Source organism: Ornithorhynchus anatinus, chromosome 14 (genome assembly GCF_004115215.2).
Source record: "Ornithorhynchus anatinus isolate Pmale09 chromosome 14, mOrnAna1.pri.v4, whole genome shotgun sequence".
In the NCBI taxonomy this organism is placed as follows: Eukaryota; Metazoa; Chordata; class Mammalia; order Monotremata; family Ornithorhynchidae; genus Ornithorhynchus; species Ornithorhynchus anatinus.
Genome location: NC_041741.1, coordinates 16994120 through 17015660, shown reverse-complemented (window position 1 = coordinate 17015660; position 21541 = coordinate 16994120). Strand labels below are relative to the sequence as shown.

Below are 21541 nucleotides of genomic sequence, written 5' to 3'. Positions count from 1 at the left end.
GCAACAGATAGAGACAATCCCTGCCCAACAATGGGCTCAAAGTCTTTATATCATATATAATTAATAAAATAGAGTAATACATAATATATACAAATATACACAAGTGCTGTGGAATCTCACCTCGCTACTCTGCTACTACACCCTAACCCACACACTTCTTTCCTTTAATGCTAACCTTCTCACCATGCCCCGATCTCGTCTAGCTCGCCATCGACTCCTCGCCCACGTCCTGCCTCTGGCCTGGAACACCCTCCCTTTTCATATCTGACAATTACTTCTCCCTCAGTCCCCCTTTCAAGGTCTTGTTGGAGGCACTTCTCCGAAAAGCCTTCCCTAAGCCCTCTTTTCCTTTTCCTCAACTCCTTTCTGCTTCATCCCCACAGCTCCAGCCCCACAGCACTTATGCACATATCTGAAATTTATTTATTTATATGTCTGTCTCCCCCTCTAGACTGTAAGATCACTGTGGGCAGGGAATGTGTCTGTTTATTGTTATATTGTACTCTCCAAGCACTCAATACGGTGCTCTGCACAGCGTAATCTCTCAATAAATACGACTCAATGAATGAATTGGCTCCTTGCTGATGCCCCCTATCTCTCCCCACTCCAGTTTATATTTCACTCTGCTGTCCAGATCATTTTTCTAAAAAACTGTTCTGTCCATGTCCCTGCCCCTCAAGAAACTGCAGTAATGATGCCCCACCTCTGTATTAAACACAAATTTCTTACCATTGGCTTTAACACACTCAATCATCTTCCCCCCATCCTATTTTACCTCCCTGATTTCCTACTGCAACCCAGCCCACACACTTTGCTCTTCTAATGCCAAACTACTCATCAAACCTTCACCTCGTCCATCTCACTGCCCCCCCTTCACACGTCCTGCTTTAGCCTGAAACACCCCTCCACTTCATATCTGAAAGACCCTTACGCTCCCCTCCTTCAAAGCACATCTCTTTTAAGAGGCCTTCTCCGACTAAGCCCTCATTCCCTCTACTCCCTCTCCCTTCTACATTGCCCTTGCACTTGGATTTGTACCCTTTATTCACTCTACCCTCAATCTCACAGCATTTATGGACATATCTGTAATTTGTCAACGTCTGTCTCCCTGTAGATTGTAAGCTTGCGTTACAAGATAACAGTAGTGATGGTTTTTGTTAAGCGTTTACTACATGCTAAGCACTGTTCTAAGCAAGATGGCTGACTGAGGATGGGGGTGGTTTGTGGAGGTGGGAAAGACCATCTAGTTCTGGGTATCCTCTTCAGCAGATTCAGTTGTGCCCAGGGCTACTTTTTAGACTGTGCTACAAAAACCACTGCGGCCCATTTCTACCTAAAGGGATTCAGTTATTTCGATTTTTAGCTATATTTTAAAAATAAAGAACAGGAAATTTGATACTTCTAATATGTCACACTTAAGAAGTACACAGGACAGTCAATATCACTGCATTCTTCTGTCTAGTAGGCCAGTCTAGTGATCCTGATTTTAGGTTCTCCATTCGACTGATCTATCAATTAAAAGATTTTACATTTAAGAGTCTGAGAATGAACACATCTTGAGCTTTAACATTCCCTCGCCTACAACGGAGGAGCAACAGCACATCTCTTATTAATTTTAAACACAAGAGCAATCTTTGACTTTAGAAGGTAGCGGCAACAATCTGTTCTTTAGAAAAAACAAAGCCCCGAATTTTGTGTTAAATTGCTAGAAAAGCTGACTATCTCACTTCTGGGGCGTCGCTTATATTAACACCATTGTAGTCCTTCCATTTAATTATGGTTGATTAAGCTCTCTGGAAGTTCAACGCGACACTGGCAACTCAAATTCTTTAACACCACTGATTGACTTCACCGTGGAAAGTTGTTCAGCTAATTTCTCTTTAAGATTTTTGCAATAAACTCTAGCCGTCGTTTGTTTTACTTCAAATACTGCTGATTTACTCATTGAAGGTTTCAGTCTGCGAAACACACAAACACAAAAAACCCCAAATTTATTGGATTTTGATCTCAAAGAACACTTAAGTTGTCATCTTTGCCCTTTCTCAAATTTAGCTGAATTAATTGGGGAGAGTGTAATGCACACCCCTCCAAAAAATAAAATGATCTGCAGGTATTTCTTCCATATAATAAGTTTTCACTCTGCATTCTGGATAGGGCTCGGCTGGGTAATTAGGAAACATTATTCTGACAGCACACCCCTGATCGGATAGAACATAGTGAGATATTTTTAAGCCTATACTCAAGTTGGCTTTGGGGAATTTGTGGAGCTACAGCCAAAATACCAACTGTAAACTATCTTCCTGTTTGGCAGTTTACATGTTATAGATGGGTGCAAATACAGATATGCATAGCTAGAGATGCAAGGGGGATGTGCTACTTTTGGTTTTAAAGGACAGATGTGTAACCCACCATCCTTTCCAGAGAACATACATGTGAAGATTGCCCCTTGCTGTGCAGTTGCTTTTGAGTTTTCCTGAATCTGTCTGAGGCCTAGGGTGAGTTCCTTCCTTTACTCTAGCTAGCCTGCTGTTGTTGGCATCTCAGAGTCTCAAGCCAAAATTGCAGTATAAGATGGACCCAAAAAACCTGTCTACTGTGTGATCTCGGGTAAGTCACTTCACTTTTCTGGGCCTCAGTTCCTTCATCTGTAAAACGGGGATCGAGACCGTGAGCCCCACTAGGTCAGGGACTGTGTCCAATCCGATTTGCTTATATCCACCCCGGCGCTTAGTACAGTGCCTTACTATGTAGTAAGCCGTTAACAAATACCATAATTTATTTTATTTATTTATTTTTACAGTATGTGAAGCTACTTTGGAGTTCTACCTTTGGGAATCACGATCTCTTCAAAGCACTTGCTCTTTAAAAAACAAACACAAAAACTGGTCTTTCGGTTGCTGCCGCCGCCCAGCTTTCCAGAGTTATGCCACAGTGGGAGGTTTTCCTGACAATATTTCTTTTGTCCTCTGTCTGCAATTTCCCCCATTTCAGGTCACCCCTGAGGAGTTGTGGGACATCCCACTGTTATTCATTCTTCTCACACTTCCCCTCAGATAGTGATGCAATGAATGCTGCTTCCAAAATGCTAGATTTAGCCAAGATGTAATTGTCTGCAACCTCGTCTCGCCATTTGACCTAGGTGCTGAAGTTGCTATAAGAATCAGATGTGACCTCTGTAGTAATTACAGGTTTTGCAGCGAGAGAGACAGAGACATGGTGGGTCACTACAGCTGGGCCTGAAGTTTGATGCTAAACTGACATCACCGCTGTCCTAGAAACTGGAATGGAAGGGTTGCGGGGAGGGAGGGACAGGATGACACCACCAGCCACACCCTTAGCAACAAATGTGGTTAAACAATTTTGCCCAACAGACAGATCAGTAGTAACAGAACTGGGATTAGAACCCAGACTGTGAGCCCGGCGTTGGGCAGGGATTGTCTCTATCTGCTGCCGAATTGTAAATTCCAAGTGCTTAGTACAGTGCTCTGCACACAGTAAACGTTCAACAAATATGACTGAATGAATGTTTTAGAACCAGGTTCTACTCTGGATCTCCTGACCCCCTATCCTGGTCTGCCCACTGCGCCATGCTGCCAGGTTCAATGATTTGAGATTAAATATTTCTCACACGAGAGACCTGACTAACCCTATGCCCCCACCCTATCCACCCTCGCTTCTACACTGCAGATGCCCGTGGGTGTCTAGCCCTGAAGCACTTTGATCCTTCTCAGCTTTTAGAACACCGGAAATGCTGTGACTCTGCCACTCGTCTGCTGTGCAATCTTGGGCAAGTCTCTTAACTGTTTGGGGCTTCAGTTTCCTCACTGGCTCAGTGGAGATAAAATACCTGACCTCTCATACTCTTACACTGTGAGCCCCACGTGGGACAAGGACTCTGCCTCACCTACTTATCTCGTATGTAGCCCACCGTCTGGCTTGGCCTACGGTAAGAGCTTCATAACTGGCACCGTCATTATTCAACTCGTTCATTTTTGAGTCAGAATACATTATTCCAAGCACCACCCTGGAGAAGCATGCACTGCTCTAGCATAATACGTGTTCGGTACAGAACGCTTAAGGAATTGTCAAATATTCTTCCAACGACATATATCTATCTGGAGAGAATGCAATGATGTCAGAAAAAACAGTCGGGTGGAGGCACAAGGCGCTCATCAAGGAAAGCATACAGTGTAATTCCCATTTGCCTTAACGTTTGCCAAGAACATAAACTTCACATTTTAGGAAAATTGAGGAAAGTCTACTTTGGGGAAGACTAGAGGAATTTCACACTATTTCAGAATTTCTTTTGGTAATTTATTGTACTTATTAAGCACTTACTATGGGCAGAACACTGTACTAAGAGGTTGGGAGAGTACAATAGAACAGAGTTGGTAGACGGGTTCCCCTCTCATGAGCTTACAGTCGACAGAACAAGAAAACTAGGGGGTACAACTCCCCCCTCCTTCATTAATATGGCTATTTTGACTGGATGTTGCTCTTAACTGCAATTCTGCCTGAACGGTAACAGAACATCCGGTCATTCCCTGACAATTGGCAGTGAACTCTTAAGTGGAAAATATTATAAATAGCTCAGATGCTGAAGTCAACCTAGAACAAATGATCTAGTCGCTCTCTCTTGTAGCCTTTCACTAAAGCTTCCTGCCAAATCTGGGGAACAACTCCACAACTAAAATTCGCTCTCCCTTCCTCACCAAAGCTGCATTCCGGGAATTTGGAAATATGCAAACTGGTATTTTTGAAGCAGACTTGCTACCTTGAAACATGCAGCTACAATAGCCTAAATCCTTGCCATGGGGGGGGGGGGGGGAGAGATTCGTTCATTCAATTGTATTTACTGAGTACTTACTGGGTGCAGAGAACTGTACTAAACGTTTGGGAGAGTACAATACAAGAATGAACAGACACATTCCCTGGCCACAACAAGCTTATAGTCGAAGAGGGGAGTAGCTCTGTGTTCTGAGGTGCCCCCCGACTCTACCTTCCTCCCTCCACTATCCTACCTTCCTCCCCACTAAGTGGCTCAGAGCCAGCTCCACCTGAGAATGAAGGTAGGCCTGCACATAAGTTAAGAATGTTGACTGTAGACTGAAAGTTCCCTCTCACCGCGTGCTCTCTGCAGAGACCGTGCCTACCGATCCTTTTGTATTCGTACTCTCTGGAGCATTTAGCATACGACGTGCTCGATAAATACCACTAATCGATCCTGCTGCCTTTTCCTGCGTGTGCGTGTCGGTCCCCGCCTCCACCGCTGGCGCGCCTGATTGCGATCTGCTCTTTCCCAGTCTTTCGGGAAGATGGCGATGCCGGTGGGCTGTCCTCAGTGGTTCATACGCTGTTTCTAGCCGTCAGTGGGTAACCCACGGGATCCAGCCGCTTGGCCTTTCTCCACGGCTGACTGCTGCAACGGCTTTCTCGACAGCTGGGGCGGAGGGCTACCTACGTCTTGGCACGGAGGGTTTCCGAGGGTCCCGTCTTTAAAAGTCGGCGTGGCGAAAAGGATACCGAAATGCCATCTTTGCCGAATGATTTCTGCCCAGTCCGTGGAGGTCGAAAGTCGTGGCTGGGGGAGAGGAGAGGCCAAAAAATGCAAGTGCGGCACTGCCTGCGATCTCCAATCCGCGTCTCTCCCCGACCGTGAGGAGGCGGGAAGCCATCTTCTCTCTCGCTGGGAGGCACGTGCAGGCTTCTACAGGGCCATATGGCATCTTTTCAAACGTGTCGACGATCTTTGCTCCGTGGGGCTCCGCGGAGCCTTGGATCTCTTCCGCTCTGACACCCCGCCACCTGTCCCACGTGTGCCCCAACTTGATCTGCCCGCAACATCACAGGTTTCTGAAAGCTTTCTGTGCGAGTCACGAAGGGGTTGCAAGAGCTTGGTGCCGTTCTCGTCTTGTGGCAAGTCATCTCTTTTTCTGTCTGAGTCATCTGCACTGAGCCAATCCCGGGGACTGTGCTTGGCCCGGCTCCGGGTCTCGATCGGCTGCCCAGCAGACAGTCTCACAGACAAATGCACAGTACGTCGATCTCACTTTTAAAGCCAAGTGGAAGCATTCAAAATAAAATAATACGTGGATCTGTTAAAGCGCCTACTTACCAAGCACAGCTCTCAGGGATGGGGTAGGTACAAGATAATCAGGTCAAACGCAGTTCCTGTCCCACATTCAGCTCACTGTCTAAGATGGAGGGAGAACAAGTACTGACTCCCCATTTGAAAGAAGAGGAAACCGAAGCACGGAGAAGTTAAAGTGCCTCGCTCCAGGTCACCCGACAGGCAAGCGGTGGGGCTTGGATTAGAACCCAGGTCCCCCAATCCCAAGCCCATGCTCTTTCCCTAGTCCACTCTGCTTCTCCCTCCAACACAAAACTGCTCTGAACTGCCCTAGCTACGGATTTCTGATTTTTTGTATAAAGAGCAACTCACAGCACTATGCTTATAAATGCAAACTGCTCTTCAGATACCAGACAGCCGGTGAACTTCTACAATTAATCAAGGTTCTTGTATGCAAAAGAACTCCATCAAGGACACAGACAGTCTTTTGTTCGAGCACCTAAAATCCTACACGGATAAAACCTGGGAGTGGGAGAAATTTTTAAATGGCAAGGAGCTGAGGGGAAAAAAAAGGTTGGCAGGAGGGGGAAACTGACATATACGCCCACCCTCCTCTCACTTTTCTCATTCTTCCATCACTCCTTTCCAGTTCTCGAGTTCCAAAACGGCACCTAGCTAAGACGGTAAGAAGGACTTGGCTGACTGACTGACTTCTGGGATAAGGAGAGCTTTGCCTATTAGTAGACTGGGAGTTGTGGTACTCTGGAAGTCTTTCTTCTACCGTTTATTGAAAAAAAATCCCAAGTCAACCAACAATTTCAGTATTTTCCCTATGTGTGTTTTTTTCTTCCTTATCCTTTCAGAGGTTTTTTGGCGATCATCAGCCGGCTTCCTTCCAACCCAAAAATCCGCCTCTGCCTCTAAGGAAGATATTCATTCTCCTGTCTGTATTATACACAGGAACTTTCTGACTGAACTGCTAAAAAAGCCCGAAGCTGTTGATTCAGGTGAGAGGGTCCATATCCCGATTCCTTTCTTTACGATTACAGAATGGGAAGGAACAGAGCAGTGGGAACATGCTCCATTTGGGATTTTTCTTAACCAGTGGGATGTGGTAAGCGGGGAGTTTGTTAAGCTGGGTTCCCTGCTCTTGCTTACTTAAGTGATTCCCACGCTCCCCAATTGACACCACCCCCAGAACACTTTACAGAAACAAGTTCTGAAGGCACGATGAGCAGCTCAAAATCCATGAATCAATCTGTGCTACTCCACATACAGTATGAGGGTCGGTGGGTCAAACATCACAAGGACCTATTGCATGAATTCTATAAATTGCAAAGAAACACTATGAATAGTATTTTACGACGATCGGGGAGATCCATTAATGGAATCTGAATGCTCACTCTGTGCGGACCACTGAACTAAACCCTTGGGAGAGTGCCACGGATGACGGTGCCTAAACTTTAGAAATCTCCCCTGCCCAACACGCAAAGAGAGGAAAGGTAAAATTGCCATCCTACCTCAATCTGTTTTCTCCCCTAATTCTACCCCTCCCTGTTGATGAAAAATATTCTTTAGCATCCTAGCATCTTTGCAGATTTCACCACTCGACTCCCATCCCGTTACTGCAATAATTTCAAACCGGCCCAAAGCGGATTAGGCGACTGGCCCAAAACGCGTTAGGCGTCAGAAAATCCACCAAGTTTGTGGGAGAAGCCAGGTTCTTCTCTTTGGATCACCATGGCACCCACATGGAATCATCGTCCCACAGTGGGATGATGTGCAAAACACCCACCCGTCTTTCTCCTTCGTCTCAGTCCGCCCTCAACAGCTGTCCTGCAGGGAATGAGGCTCGGCTCTGAGAGTGTGGATGGCTCGAGGCCAACCCTCACCATCACCACCCAGATGAATCCAGCCCTAATCCTTATGGCGGTAAACTATCCCTCTCCCTTCCCCCAATCTAAGATGTAGGCAGCCCCATTCTGGTCTCAGGCCGAGGGAGACCCGGCAGTGTCGTTGTGGGCAGGGACTGTGTCTACTTATTGTTACACTGTATTTAGTGCTTAGTATAATACTCTGCACACAGTAAGGGCTCAATAAATACGACTGAATGAAATGAATGACGAGTGCCATTCTGCAGCACCCCTGGTATCCAAGGAAGTCTATTTGGGGAGGCAATGCTGACCCCAAATAGCAAGGGCTCAGCCTTTTTCACAGGCATGATTTCCAAGAGAGATTGTCACCTGATCACACAAACACACACACACACGCCCTCCCCGCATGACTGCAACATCAGTGTAACGTTTTCTTTGGACATGGAGGACAGCTATTTATTCGTGTCCATTCACATTCACCTGAAGGAAAAAAAAAACATCTTTGAAAGAGCACACTCATCTTATTGCCATGAATAATGACTTCACTGGCACTTCTCTCCCTATAGACTGTAAGTTCCTTGTGGGCAGGCATCTTGTCTACCAACTCTGCTCATTGTACTTTCCCAAGGGCTATTCCACTGTTGTGTGCACAAATACCATCGAATGACTCTCAGAATAGGAACTCAATAGTGTTAATCATGGTGATTTTCCCAAAACTTACCAGTAGCTCTTAGGAGCTATTCTTCTGCTGTGGCTATGCCAGATTTCTGAGCAAGCAAAAAATGTACCAACTTATTCTAATGAACTTGGCTTAAGCCCAATAAGCACCTGAAACTTTATCCACCGAAGACATGCCCAGAATAATAGGCTGCATGTCAGATTTGTAAATCCAGACATATGACGCATGAAATATAGGACACACCAAAAGAACTAGGCTGCAACCTCTTTGAGGGCATGGATCACATCATGTCTACCGATCCTACTGTACGGTACTCTCTCCTACGCTCGGTACAGTGCTCTGCTCACAGGAAGCGTTCAAAAAATACCGCTGACCGAACAGCCAATCTTTTCACACCAATGCTTGGAAGAACTGGGGCGAGAAATATAGTTATGCATTTTAAAATGTTGGTCAGCCTGCTCAGTAGAATTGCCTTTCACAGATGAAAAAAAAATCTTCCTTGAGAAATTCAAAATGTTGAAAACTCTTGGAAAGCACAACACATCAGACTATCAGAACTGGTGGCAGGAAAGTAAAAATTCCTTCACATTACTCTCACCATCCCCACCCCTTTACCCAAACTTTCTGGTGCTTGTGATCTCCACCAGGGAAGAGAATATTAGAACTGTCTGGAATAGAGAAGCACCGCTTATCGAAAATAGCAAGATTCGTCATCGCTGACTAAACATGGTCTCAATTAAAGTGATCTTTCTTGCTTGTTTTTTCAAGTGCATAACTTTTTCCCTGGAGTTTCAATATGTTAGCCAACTGTTTCTAATAGTAATAATAACAATTATGGTATTTGTTAAGCGCTTTCTTTGTGCCGGGCACTATACTAAATGCTGGGGTGGATACAAGCAAATCGAGTTGGACGCAGTCCCTGTCCCACAAGGGGCTCTCAATCTTAATCCCCATTTTACAGGTGAGGGAACTGAGGCCCAGAGAAGTGAAGTGACTTGGCCGAAGTCAGACAGAAGACAAGCGGTGGAGCCCGGATTAGACCCCAAGACCTTCTGACTCCCAGTCCCGTGCTCTATCCACGAAACCATGCTGCTTTTCCTTATTTGACCATAATATGGTAATGAAGCTAATTATATCCCTGCTGACAAAGACATAATTGGGGTTTTAATATAAAGCCTGCAGTTTGCTTTTTCAACAAGAGGAAGAGACTCATGATTTACTTTCAGAATTCTATCCTTCCCACCAAGTTGCTCAAAATTTTTGCCCGCTTGAGTAGCAACTGAGCACAAATTTTTTCAAGAGTGTGCATGTACACATATATGTTCATATACATATTACATACATTTAATATAAATTTGAATATATATTTAAGCAGCCACCCAGCAGTAGAGAAGTAAGAAGACAAGCAGCAGTGTAGTCCAGTAGACGAACGGCTCAGGGCCCTCTGTCAACAGTCGACAGGCCGGAGCGGAACCAGAAAGCTTCTGGGCTTCCCTGGGAGAGGTTGAGGGGATGAGCAATGGCTTTAAAGCCCTCCGTCGGCTCGCCCCCCCACTCATCTCCAAGTGCTTAGTTCAATGCTCCGCATCCAGCAAGCGCTCAATAAATACCACCGATTGATTTCAGCCCCATCACTGTAAAGGCAAAGCAGTTCGATGGTTATTTTTGGCCAAGTAGTCCGATTGCTACTTTTTCCTTACAGTGATGGGACTAAAACCAATGCCTTATTTCCTGCATCATCACTAGAAATGTATTCAAATATAGTCCCGCCTTTAGTTTGGGACATTCACTTCATTCATTCAATCGTATTTATTGAGCGCTTTCTGTGTGCAGAGCACCGTACTAACAGCTTGGAAAGTACAATTCGGCAACACATAGAGACGATCCCTACCCAACAATGGACTTCATGGCCTAAGAAGGTGTGACTGAAGAATAACCCTTCACTGTACATAGAATCCCAAGTTAATGCATTGATCATTGTGGTATTTGTTAAGCGCTTACTAGGTGCCAGGCACGGCAGTCACAATAACAAAGGTACTTAAGCATCTACTATGTGCCAAGCACTGTTCTAAGCAATGGGAGTAGATACAAATTAATCAGGTTGGACCCACTTCCTGTTCCATATGGGGCTTCACAGTCTTCACCCCACTTTCCACATGAGGTAACTGAGGCCCAGCGAGGTTCAGTGCCTTGCCCGGGGCCGCACAGTGGACATGGGGCAGAGCCGGGATTGGAACCCAGGTCCCTCTGACTCCCTGACCCGTGCTCTACCCTCTAGGCTGTCCTGCTTCTGCACTAAGCGCTGGCAGAGATACCAATTCAATTAGGATTGGGTTGGCGGAAGGGTCTCGGTTGCCCGCTGAGCGGCGACGGGGGCGGTGACCTCGATGGCTGCTCTACTCAGCAACTGGGTGGCGGTTCCCGAGGTGGGCCGCCCCTTCCAGGACCCCTCAGCCCGGGCTACCATTTTCCACGGTCTCACGTTATAGTGTACCTTGCCAAGAGCTTAGTACACAGTGAGCGCTCAGTAGATACCACTTGACAGACCGACGTCACCACCCGTCCCGCCGCTCTGGCATTCAGCGCCTTGTGGCGCTATCCACCCGGAGGTGGGTAATGGGTCTAGGAAGGAAACAGGGCCCAGGAACCGTGGTGGAGGATTTAGAGGTGCATGGCGTGGACTTGGGTGCCAGGCCCAGTTGGCACACCATGGCCAGAGCAGCACCTGCAGAGTTAACTTTGCCAGTTTTCAGGAAGAGTCTATTTTTACCACTCAAAGAATATGCATGTGATGAGGAAGAATTAGGGCAACCATTACATTGTTCCTCCATATCTCCTACTGACACCGACAGAGACGGAATACTTTGAGCCGGAAAGGCCGCCGGTGTGGCCCGGGATATTTCTTTTATTTTCCTATGCTCTACCCGCATGTAAATCTTCCTGTTTTAAAACAAATGGACTCATTTACTATTCTACTCTATTTCTCTCGGTATGTTTTTGCCCCAGTTATTTTCAGTCCCTAAAAACAACTGAACAGCATTCGAAGAGTGCTTTGCCAACAAGTGCTAGGTACCCACCAAGGTAGCTGACCAGAATTAATCGAAAGGCAAAGCATCCAGCGCTTAGTACAGTGCCCGGCACATACTAAGTGCTCAACAGACACCGTAATTATTATTATTCTTAAAGGGAGGGAGGTCGAATGGCCTTATTTTTTCTGTCCGTTTTTAGAAGCAAATTTTTACCGGGAAGGTGAGCCGGTACATTATCCCATGGGTTTGGGAGAGATCGTGGGAAGGGAGAAAAGCTGAGTTCAGTCACTTAACTGGGACAAACCCAGCTGAATCCAGTCTGGCCCCCTACTCTTCCCCTAAGAAGCTGAGGCTTACCTCAGGCTGATGCCACTGGGCATCGGCTTTAGACCCTTCTTACTACCGAGTGTCAAGGCCAATGTGGGATGGGCAGTCTCCAAACCACACAGATTCGCCCCATCCACACACAGGCGAGGCTCCCGGTGTGTCCATGTATCCGCTGGTGGCTGTGCCTGGGGCCCCACTAGCCACGGCCCGAGGGAGGGGGCTGAGAGAGGAAGAGGGGGGAAGGGTTTTTTACATCACCCTACATCCTGCGGCTACTTGGTAGAGAGCACAAGCAGCTCTTGGCGGGAGCCACTGGAAGCTGTCTGGATAAGGAGCCTCCCTGACCTTTCCCCCTCCTCCGTGGGCGGTGGCCGGGCGGCTCGGCCCAGCTATTGACATCTTAACTGCAGAGGCCGACTGGAAGGGAGGGCAACACCGAGTTTGGGAAAGGATGGCCAACAAGTTCACACCTTATACCCCACTCTGACGTGTCTTGTGGCTCACGTGTCGCATCTTTAAGTTCCTCCCTCAAACCTCATCACCTCGATGACGTCCAATTCGACTCAGCGAACACAGCACGGACCCGGGAGTCAGAAAGACCTGGGTTCTAATCCCAGCTGCGCCATTTGTCTGCTGGGTGACCTTGGGTAAGTCACTTGGCTTCTCTGGGCCTCAGTTCTCTCATCTGGAAAATGGGGATTTAGACGGAGAGCCCCATGTGAGAGGGGGACTGTGTCCAACCCGACCTGCTTGTATCCACCCCATTGCTTAGTCAGTGCAGTGCCTGGCACATTGTAAGCTCTCAACAAGCACCACGGCTACTGTTAGCAGCATCTAGAAAAAGACGGTCAGTTCTTAGGGGTTGTCACAGGGTGCTGTGGGTAACACACTGTTAATCCGTTGGTTTTCAGTCAATGGTATTTACTGAATGTTTACTGCATGCAGAGCCGGGTAATAATAATAATAATGTTGGTATTTATTAAGCGCTTATTATGTGCAGAGCACTGTTCTAAGCGCTGGGGTAGACACAGGGGAATCAGGTTGTCCCAAGTGGGGCTCACAGTCTTAATCCCCATTTTACAGATGAGGTAACTGAGGCACAGTGAAGTGACTTGCCCAAAGTCACACAGCTAAGTGGCTGTGGGTACTAGGTGCTTATGCTTATGGCATTTATTGGTATTTTTTATGGTATTTATTTATTTACTACGCTTTTGCCCAGGGGAAAGAGGAATCCTCCTCAAGAAGTCGGGAGACCTGGGTTCTAGTCCTGGCTCTGTAGCCAAGACTGCCTATGCACTTCTCCACGAGCTGCCCATCTACACGCTCATTTACACCCCTTGCCCAAACGGGAACAGGCCCAGGCAGGGAGCGTGACGGGCATTGGGCACGTCACCGGCACGATGACCCCACCCTCTGGGCAGGTTCTCGGGCCTCAAGTCTCAGCTGTTCCTGACGGGAGAGTCCATCAGGCAAGGAGGAGGCGGTGGTACAGGCTGCGAAGTGCGCTGCCCATCTGGACCGCACAGTATTACGGCTATTTCAGGGGATTCGTTTTAAAACCCTCCAGCTTGAGGAGGGACACTTTCTAAAATTTGAGGGTCTAAGCCCCAAGTTGCCTGATGCCGAGACCTGAATCGTCTGGGGCCTGAAGTTTACATCTGTATACAGACCTCTACTTTACCGGGATGTCCAAGGGCCAAGTGCCCTGTAAACCGACTGTTCCACAGCCTTGGATTTTAGCTGACACTTTTGAATGCCACGTCACACAATCTGAAAACACTCAGTTGTTATAGGGAACTTGTTTTTCATGGGAAAAGGAGTAGTAAAACTGGTCAGAAAGTTCCTCCGAATCTTTGGAACACGAAGGAAGTGTTTCATTTTCAGGCCTGTCCTTTTAACCAGTGATCCATTTTCCCTGGGAAACTGTCAAGCTAAATGTGATCGACTGATATGACAAAGTTCTAATCTTCTAAATCACCCAGTACTCACAAACAGATCTAGGCATAACCAGGAGCAGCTAAATGCCAGACGCTAAGCATCTCGGAAGACCTACCGACCCCATCTCCAGTGGCTATAAATTTGGCCTGGAACAAAACGGCAACTGGCATTTTTACAGCACTGTGAAAACGAGGATCCTCTGGTGGGATTTTAGGTGTTTTGACCAGTACTAAGGCATCCTGATTGATACTAAGAACTAAATGCGCCATGACTGAAGATGATGACGGTATCTGTTAAGCGCTTACTATGTGCCAAGCACTGTCCTAAGAGCTCCACAACGTCAGAGGGAACGGGTCCGGCAACACAGAACTTTGAGCAAACTTGTAGGAAAAGAAAAATAAGATCAGTCGGCGTTCCGTAGGACAAATAATAACCGTGGTATTTGTTAAGCGCTTATTAGGGTCCGAGTACTGTCGTAAGTACCAGGGCTGATACGAAATAAGAGTTCCTGTCCCACAAAGGCCTTCAGTCTTAAGTAGGATGGAGAACAGGTATTTAATCCCCACTATACAGACAAGGAAGTTGAGGCACAGGTTGACACGCCCATGGTCACACCACGGGCAGGGAATAGAGTCAGGACATTTCCCATTCAATCTGCATAACCTTCAGATAGACTGGGACCCACCCGAATATCTACTTCGATAGGTCTATGTTAAAATTCAGGTATGTTCTTTCCTACTTAATCACGATTGCAGATCTCTATTAGCAGAAGCAGCCAGGCCTGGTGGCAAGAGCAGGAGCCTGAGATTCAGAAAACTAGGGCTCTGCCACCTGCCTGTTCTGTGACCTCGGGCGAGTCGCTCAACGTCACTGTGTCATCTGTAAAATGGGGATTCAAAACCGGTTCTCCCTTCCATTTAGGCTGTGAGATCCACGTGGAACAGAGGCTGTCTTCAACCTGTTTACGCTGTGTCTACCCCAGGGCTCAGTAGCATGCTCAAGGCAGGGCACTCACACCATTATTATTATTATTATTAATATTCAACACATAATGTTGGTATTTGTTAAGCGCTTACTATGTGCAGAGCACTGTTCTAAGCGCTGGGGTAGACACAAGGGAATCAGGTTGTCCCACGTGGGGCTCACAGTCTTAATCCCCATTTTACAGATGAGGTAACTGAGGCACAGAGAAGTGAAGTGACTCGCCCACAGTCACACAGCTGACAAGTGGCAGAGCCGGGATTCGAACCCATGACCTCTGACTCCAAAGCCCGGGCTCTTTCCACTGAGCCACGCTGCTATGACACAGGCTACGAGCAGTTCAAGTCCCCTTAAAGACTCCAAAACTTTCGCCTGACAAAAATGGAAACGGATTCGACGCAGCCCTCAAAGCGATACGAAAGGGCTCTCGAGTCGCTTCACTTTGGCGGCGTGACCGAATCCGACCTTTCGTCGGACCACTGGGAACCTCCGTAGGGATCTTCCTCTGCTTATTCCAAAAGGGGGGCTATAGTGAAACAAACCCGGAAAAAATGCCAATTCTAAAAGTGCGGGGTGAGGGAGGAGAAGGGGAAGAGCCAGTCGAGATCAAACCTTCTCCAAGTTTCTTAGTCCCGGATGGGAGAACGATTCGAGAGTGCGGTCTAGGCGCATCCCACGGGGGTCGTAGGACTGACGTAGGGTCGGTGGCGTGTATTGAGCGCCTAGTCTGTGCACAGCACCGTACTGAGCGTTCGGGGCAGTATGATACCACAGTCAAGGGTGATGTCCCCTGATCACAACGAGCTCCCAGGCTGCGGGGGGCCGAAAAAGGCCTCTGGCTATAAATTCCCCGGAGAGGCCTAGAACTCGAAAGAGAAACTGGCTCACGAAACTTGTGTGGGGCTTTTCCCGATGGGCGTGTAGGAGGAAGGGACGGATCACCCTGGCGAGAGTCATTCATTCATTCAACCGTAGTCAGCGCTTACTGGGTGCAGAGCACTGTGCTAAGCGCTCGGACGGTACGCTTCGGCAACAGATGGAGGCAATCGCTACCTGCATCGTGGGGGGCGGGATTGTGGGGGTGGGTGTGTATGTTGGGGGGGGATATGTGGGGGCTCCCCCTCCTCCTTCCTTCTCGCACCAAACGGAGCCCGATCCTCCGGGAGAGAGCAACTTTCTCGCCGCCCTTCTACAAGCCCGGGGAGCCGGGCGGGTGTTGCAACCGGGGGCGGGATGGGGTGGGGGCCTCCAACCGCCTTTCCGAAGGCCAAGTTTGGGATTTCCGGCCCCACTTGCGGCCGCCCCCGCCTCCGGGCCCGGCCCCACGGCGAGCAGCACGCACGCAGCCCGTGTGCACGGAGGCCGCGGCGCGCGGGGGTCCGGCCAAGGCGGAGAGGAGAAGGGAGGGGAGGACACGACTTCCTCCGCCATGTTTCCCACGTTTGACCCCCTCCGGCAGAGCGCGGCGCTTCCCGGGGCGGCGGGGGCAGAGCTGGGCAGCGCCTCGCCCGTCCATCCGGCCCCCCGAGCCTTCCTCCCCTGCAGGGCCGCCTGCAACCCCGCCCGGGCCTCCTCCTCCTCCTCCCCAGCCTGCCCTGCCGAGGCCTTCTCCTCCTGCTGCTGCTGGTCACGGTCATGGCCCTCCCCTCCCGCCGATGGTGGGGATGGTCCTCCCCTAGCCGGCCGGGGCCTCCTCCTCCGCTCCCTCCGCCCACCCTTCCCGGCCCGGTCGAGGCCTCCTCCTGCTGCCGCCGGTCACGGTGGTCCTCCCGGTCCTCCCGATCCTCCCCTCCCCGGGCCTCCTCCTCCTCTGCTGCCTCGGCCCGCCCTGCCCCGCCGAGGCCTCCTCCTCCTGCTGCTGCTGCTGGTGATGGTGGTCCTCCCCGGCCCCCTCCGCCCTGCCCCGCCGCGGCCTCCTCCTCCTGCTGCTGCTGCTGCTGCTGCTGGCGGTGATGGGGGTGGTCCTCCCCGCCTCCCTCTGCCCGGCCCTGCCTTCCTCCTGCTGCCGCAGCTGCCGCCGCCCCACACTCACCGACGGCCGGAGGGCCGGGCAGAGGAGGGCGGGGAGGACGGCGCGCCCGGCCCCGGGCTGCCCCACTTCCCCGACTCGGCGGCGCCCGTGCGGCCGTCGCTCCCCCGGCCGCTGGTGGCGGCGGCGCTGGTGGCTCCTGCTGCTGCCGCTCGTCGTGTCGTGGTCGTGGCGGGGACGGGGTCGACGGCGATGGCCTTCTTCCTCTGTCTGTCGGTCGCTCGCTCGGTCGGTCGGTCGGCCGGCCGGTCCTTGGCTGGCTGGCCGGCTGGCTGGGGGCGAGGTGGGGCCGCCGTGACGTCACAGGGTGGGCGGGGCCCGCGGCAGGGGGCGGGGCCGAGAGGGGCGGTTGACCTTTCCCCTCCTCTCCTCCTCCCGCCTTTCGTGCGCCTGCGCGCCGGCCGCCGCCTGGGCCCCAGCCCCGCCCGCCATGGCCGGCCTCCCCTTGGGGCCCTTCTGCTCTCCTTCATAATCAAAAGAATCATCACAATGAGGATGGTATTTGCCTTGATAATAATAAACAATAGCCCGATTCTATTTATTGCTATTGTTCTTGTCTGTCCGTCTCCCCCGATGAGCCTGGGAGCCCGTCAAAGGGCAGGGACGGTCTCGACCTGGTACCGATTTGTCCATCCCAAGCGCTTAGGACAGTGCTCTGCACCTAGGAAGCGCTCAATAAATACTATTGAATGAATGCATGAATAAATAATAATAATGATGACGATGGTATTTGTTAAGTTGAGACTGCAAGCCCGTCACTAGGCAGGGACTGTCTCTATCTGCTGCCGATTTGTCCATTCCAAGCGCTTAGGACAGTGCTCTGCACCTAGTAAGCGCTCAATAAATACTATTGAATGAATGAATAAATAATCATAATGATGAGGATGGTATTTGTTAAGGCCTTACCCCGATCAGACTGCAAGCCCATCACTAGGCAGGGACTGTCTCTATCTGTTGCCGATTTGTACATTCCAAGCTCCTAGTACAGTGCTCTGCACATAGTAAGCGCTCAATAAATACTAGTGAATGAATGACTGTGCTAATCACCGTCCTCAGCGCTGGGCAGTGCAGAGTAACGAGGTGGTCCCCAAGTGGGGCTCACAGTCTTATTTTAAAGATGAGGGAACTGAGGCGCATTCATTCAGTCGTATTTATGGAGTGCTCACTATGTACAGAGCACCGTACTAAGCACTTGGAATGGACAACTCGGCAACAGGTAGAGACAGTCCCTGCCCAACGACAGGCTCACAGTCTAAACGGGGCGAGACACAGCAAAGCAGAACAGGACAAAAGAAAAAAAGACATCATCAAGATAAATAGAATCAAGGGGATATACACCTCATTAACAAAATAAATAGGGTAATAAATAATATATACAGATGAGCACAGTGCAGAGGGGAAGGGGGAAGAGCAGAGGGTCGGGGGGGAGCAGAGGGAAAAGGGAGGCTCAGTGTGGGAAGGCCTCTTGGAGGCGGTGAACACTCGGGCTTTGAAGTGGGAGAGGGGGAAGGCGAGGCGGCGCAGAGAAGTGAAATGACTTGGCCAAAGTCATACTGCAGACATGTGGCCAAAGTCACACTGCAGACATGTGGCAGAGCCGGGATTAGAACCCCTGACCTTTGACTCCCAAGCCCGACCTCTTGCCACTGAGCCACGCTGCTTCTCAGCGAGAGGGTAAATCTGAGAATTCCTCATATAAATCTGAGAAAGGAAGGGATGTGGGTCCTCCCCATGGGTGGCTGAAACAGGATTATGGAGGGACAAGACTGTCTCAAGAACCCCCCCCCATCTTCCCCCTTGATCTCACCTTGGTCAACAGCCATATCGGTTTTTACCTATTGGCTTTATTCCCCCCGACCCGCTCTGGTATTTGTATTTAATAATAATAATCATTATTATGGTATTTGTTAAGCCCTTCGCATGTGCCGTGCACCGTTCTAAGCGCTGGGGTAGATACAGGGTAATCAGATTGTCCCAGGTGGGACTCACATTTTTTAATCCCCATTTTTACAGATGAGGGAACTGAGGCCCAGAGAAGAGAAGTGAAGTGACTTGCCCAAGGTCACACGGCAGACAAGTAGCAGAGCGGGGATTAGAACCCACGACCTGTGACTCCCAAGCCCGTGCTCTTTCCCCTAAGCCACGCTGTTTCCCTCTGTATTGGACCCTCCCAACTGCTTACTACTGTGTTTTGCACAGAGTCCAGTGCTCTGCACACAGTAAGCGCTCAGTAAATACGATTGAAGGAATGAGTCGGTGCTCAATACGACTGAGGGAATGCTTCAGTCGTATTTCATAGGAATAAGATTCCTAGGAATTGTTCAAAGGATTCGTAGGAACTACGCGACGGGCACTGGACTAAACGTCGGGGTAGATGCAAGGCGATCAGATTGGACACAGGCCATGTCCCACGTGGGGCTTGCGGCCTTAGTGCCCATTTGACAGATGAGGGAACTGAGGTGAAGAAAAGTGAAATGATTTGCCCAAGTAAAAGCAAACAAGCGGCAGAGTTGGGATTAGAACCCAGGTCCTTCTGACTCCCAGGCCCGGGCTTTTTCTACAAGGCCATTTTGCCTTTGCACAACACACATCCTGCAGCTAGCACACAGTATGACCCACCTGTTTGAGGAGATGATCTAAATCTGAGAAAGGGAGGGATGTGGGTTCTCCCCACAGGTGGCTGAAACAGAACTGTGGAGGGACAAGACTGTTTCAAGACCCCTCCCCCCCAGTTTCCCCCTTGATTTTGCCTCGGTCGATAGCCGTATTGGTTTTTGCCTAGCCAAGACAGGATCAAGAATTTGGAGGCCCAACCTGCTGGCTGTTGTGGACAGAGCACTGCACTAGGAGTCAGAAGACTCGGGTTTGAATCCCGGCTGCCCCACTTGCCTGCTAATGGAAGAACCGTTAGAAAGGTTGTGGATTATGGCAGAGGACAGGATGTTCTGGAGAAAGTATATCCACGGAGTCGCTATAAATAGGAAAGGACTCGATGGCACTTAATAATAATAGTTTATCGAGCACTTCCTGTGGGCAGAGCACTGTACTAAGCACTTGGGAAAGTACATTATAACAGAGTTGGTAGACACATTCCTTGCTCATGAGGATCACATACACACACACATACGCAAACACACGCACATAGAAACCCTCTCCCCCAGATTGCCTACCCCCTAATTTCCCATTCCCCCCTCCTAGCAATCCCCTTTCCCTGGCTTCCATTCCCCTCAGTCGCCCTACATCTATTTTTCCCCATTCTTTCATTTTCTCATTCGTTCTTCCTCTCATTCCCTCCTCTCCCTTCCTCCCTGACCAGTCAAGTCATTTAAATTATCTATGTCTCAATTTCCTCAACTGTAAAGTGGGGATTCAATACCCATTCTCCTTCCTACTTACACCACGAGCCCCTCAGGGGACAGAGACTCCGTCTGGACCTGATTAGCTCGAGTTGACCCCAGCACTTAGAAGGGTGCTTTACATATAGTAAGTATTTAACAAATACCATTAAAAAACCACCAACAACAAAACAAACAAATGAAAAAAACCATGCTGGAATGAAAATGGTTGCCCATCAGTGGATTGAGTTGAGAAACAAAAACTATTGTGGGCTTCTGATTTCACTTTATCTATGTGAAGGGAAAGGGACCCACATTTCCTCAGATATGTGTCTGTGTTCTCTTTTCATCGCTTACCAAATACCATCAAAATAATTATTATTATTACTTCACTTCTTGGTGCCTCAGTTCTCTCACCTGCAGAATGGGGAGTCAATTCCTCTTCTCCCTCCCACTTGGACTGTGAGCCCCATGTGGGACCTGATTATCTTCTATCTACCCCAGCGCTTAGTAGAGCGCTTGGCACATAGTAAGCATGCTAGATGGGATGCTTGTTCTGGACAGGAACATGTCTGCTAATTCTGTTTATTTTACCCTCCCTGGTGCTTAGTACAGTGCTCTGAACATAGTAAGTGCTCAAAAAACAGGATGGATTGATTAACAAATACGACAATTACTATTATTATCTAGCCACTCAAGCTACCTCAGAGAGGCAAGAAGCTGAAGGATGGAGAGTCAATGAAGGGGCTGGTTGCTCCAGAAAACCCCAGGAAGGAATTGCAGCAGGGGGCAGCACTAACCAGTGACCGATTAACTAGCCATTTTTCTTTTGTTTTGGTATTTGTTAAGGGCTTACTATGTGCCAGGCACTGTATTAAGCGTTGGGGTACATACAAGGTTAATCGGATTGGACACGGTCCTTGTCCCACATGGGGCTCACAGTCTTAATCTCCATTTCACAGACAAGGGAACGGAGGCCCAGAGAAGGGAAGTGACTTGCCCACGGTCACACAGCAGACATGTGGCAGAGCAGGGATTGGAACCCACAGCCTCGGACTCCAAGGCCTGTGCTTTTTCCATTAGGCCACGTGCCAGGCCCTCTACTAAGGGCTGGGGTGGATAATAAAAATAATAATAATAATGATGATGGTGGTATTTGTCAAGCGCTTACTACGTGCCAAGCACTGTACTAAGTGCTGGGGTAGATACAAGGGAATCAGGTTGTCCCACATGGGGCTCACAATCTTAATCCCCATTTTACAGATAAGGGAACTGAGGC

The 21541-nt window shown here is 49.2% G+C and overlaps 1 protein-coding gene across 1 annotated transcript in view; it reads right to left on the bottom strand.

The window, feature by feature from the left end:
- RAP1B (RAP1B, member of RAS oncogene family) overlaps positions 1-17196 on the bottom strand; it is a 38595-nt gene extending 21399 nt beyond the window's left edge. Inside the window, exon 1 of the mRNA XM_001511313.5 lies at positions 16931-17196. The gene's annotated coding sequence lies outside the window, so the exon portion shown is untranslated. The remainder of the gene's footprint in view (positions 1-16930) is intronic.
- Between the last annotated feature and the right edge of the window lie 4345 nt (positions 17197-21541).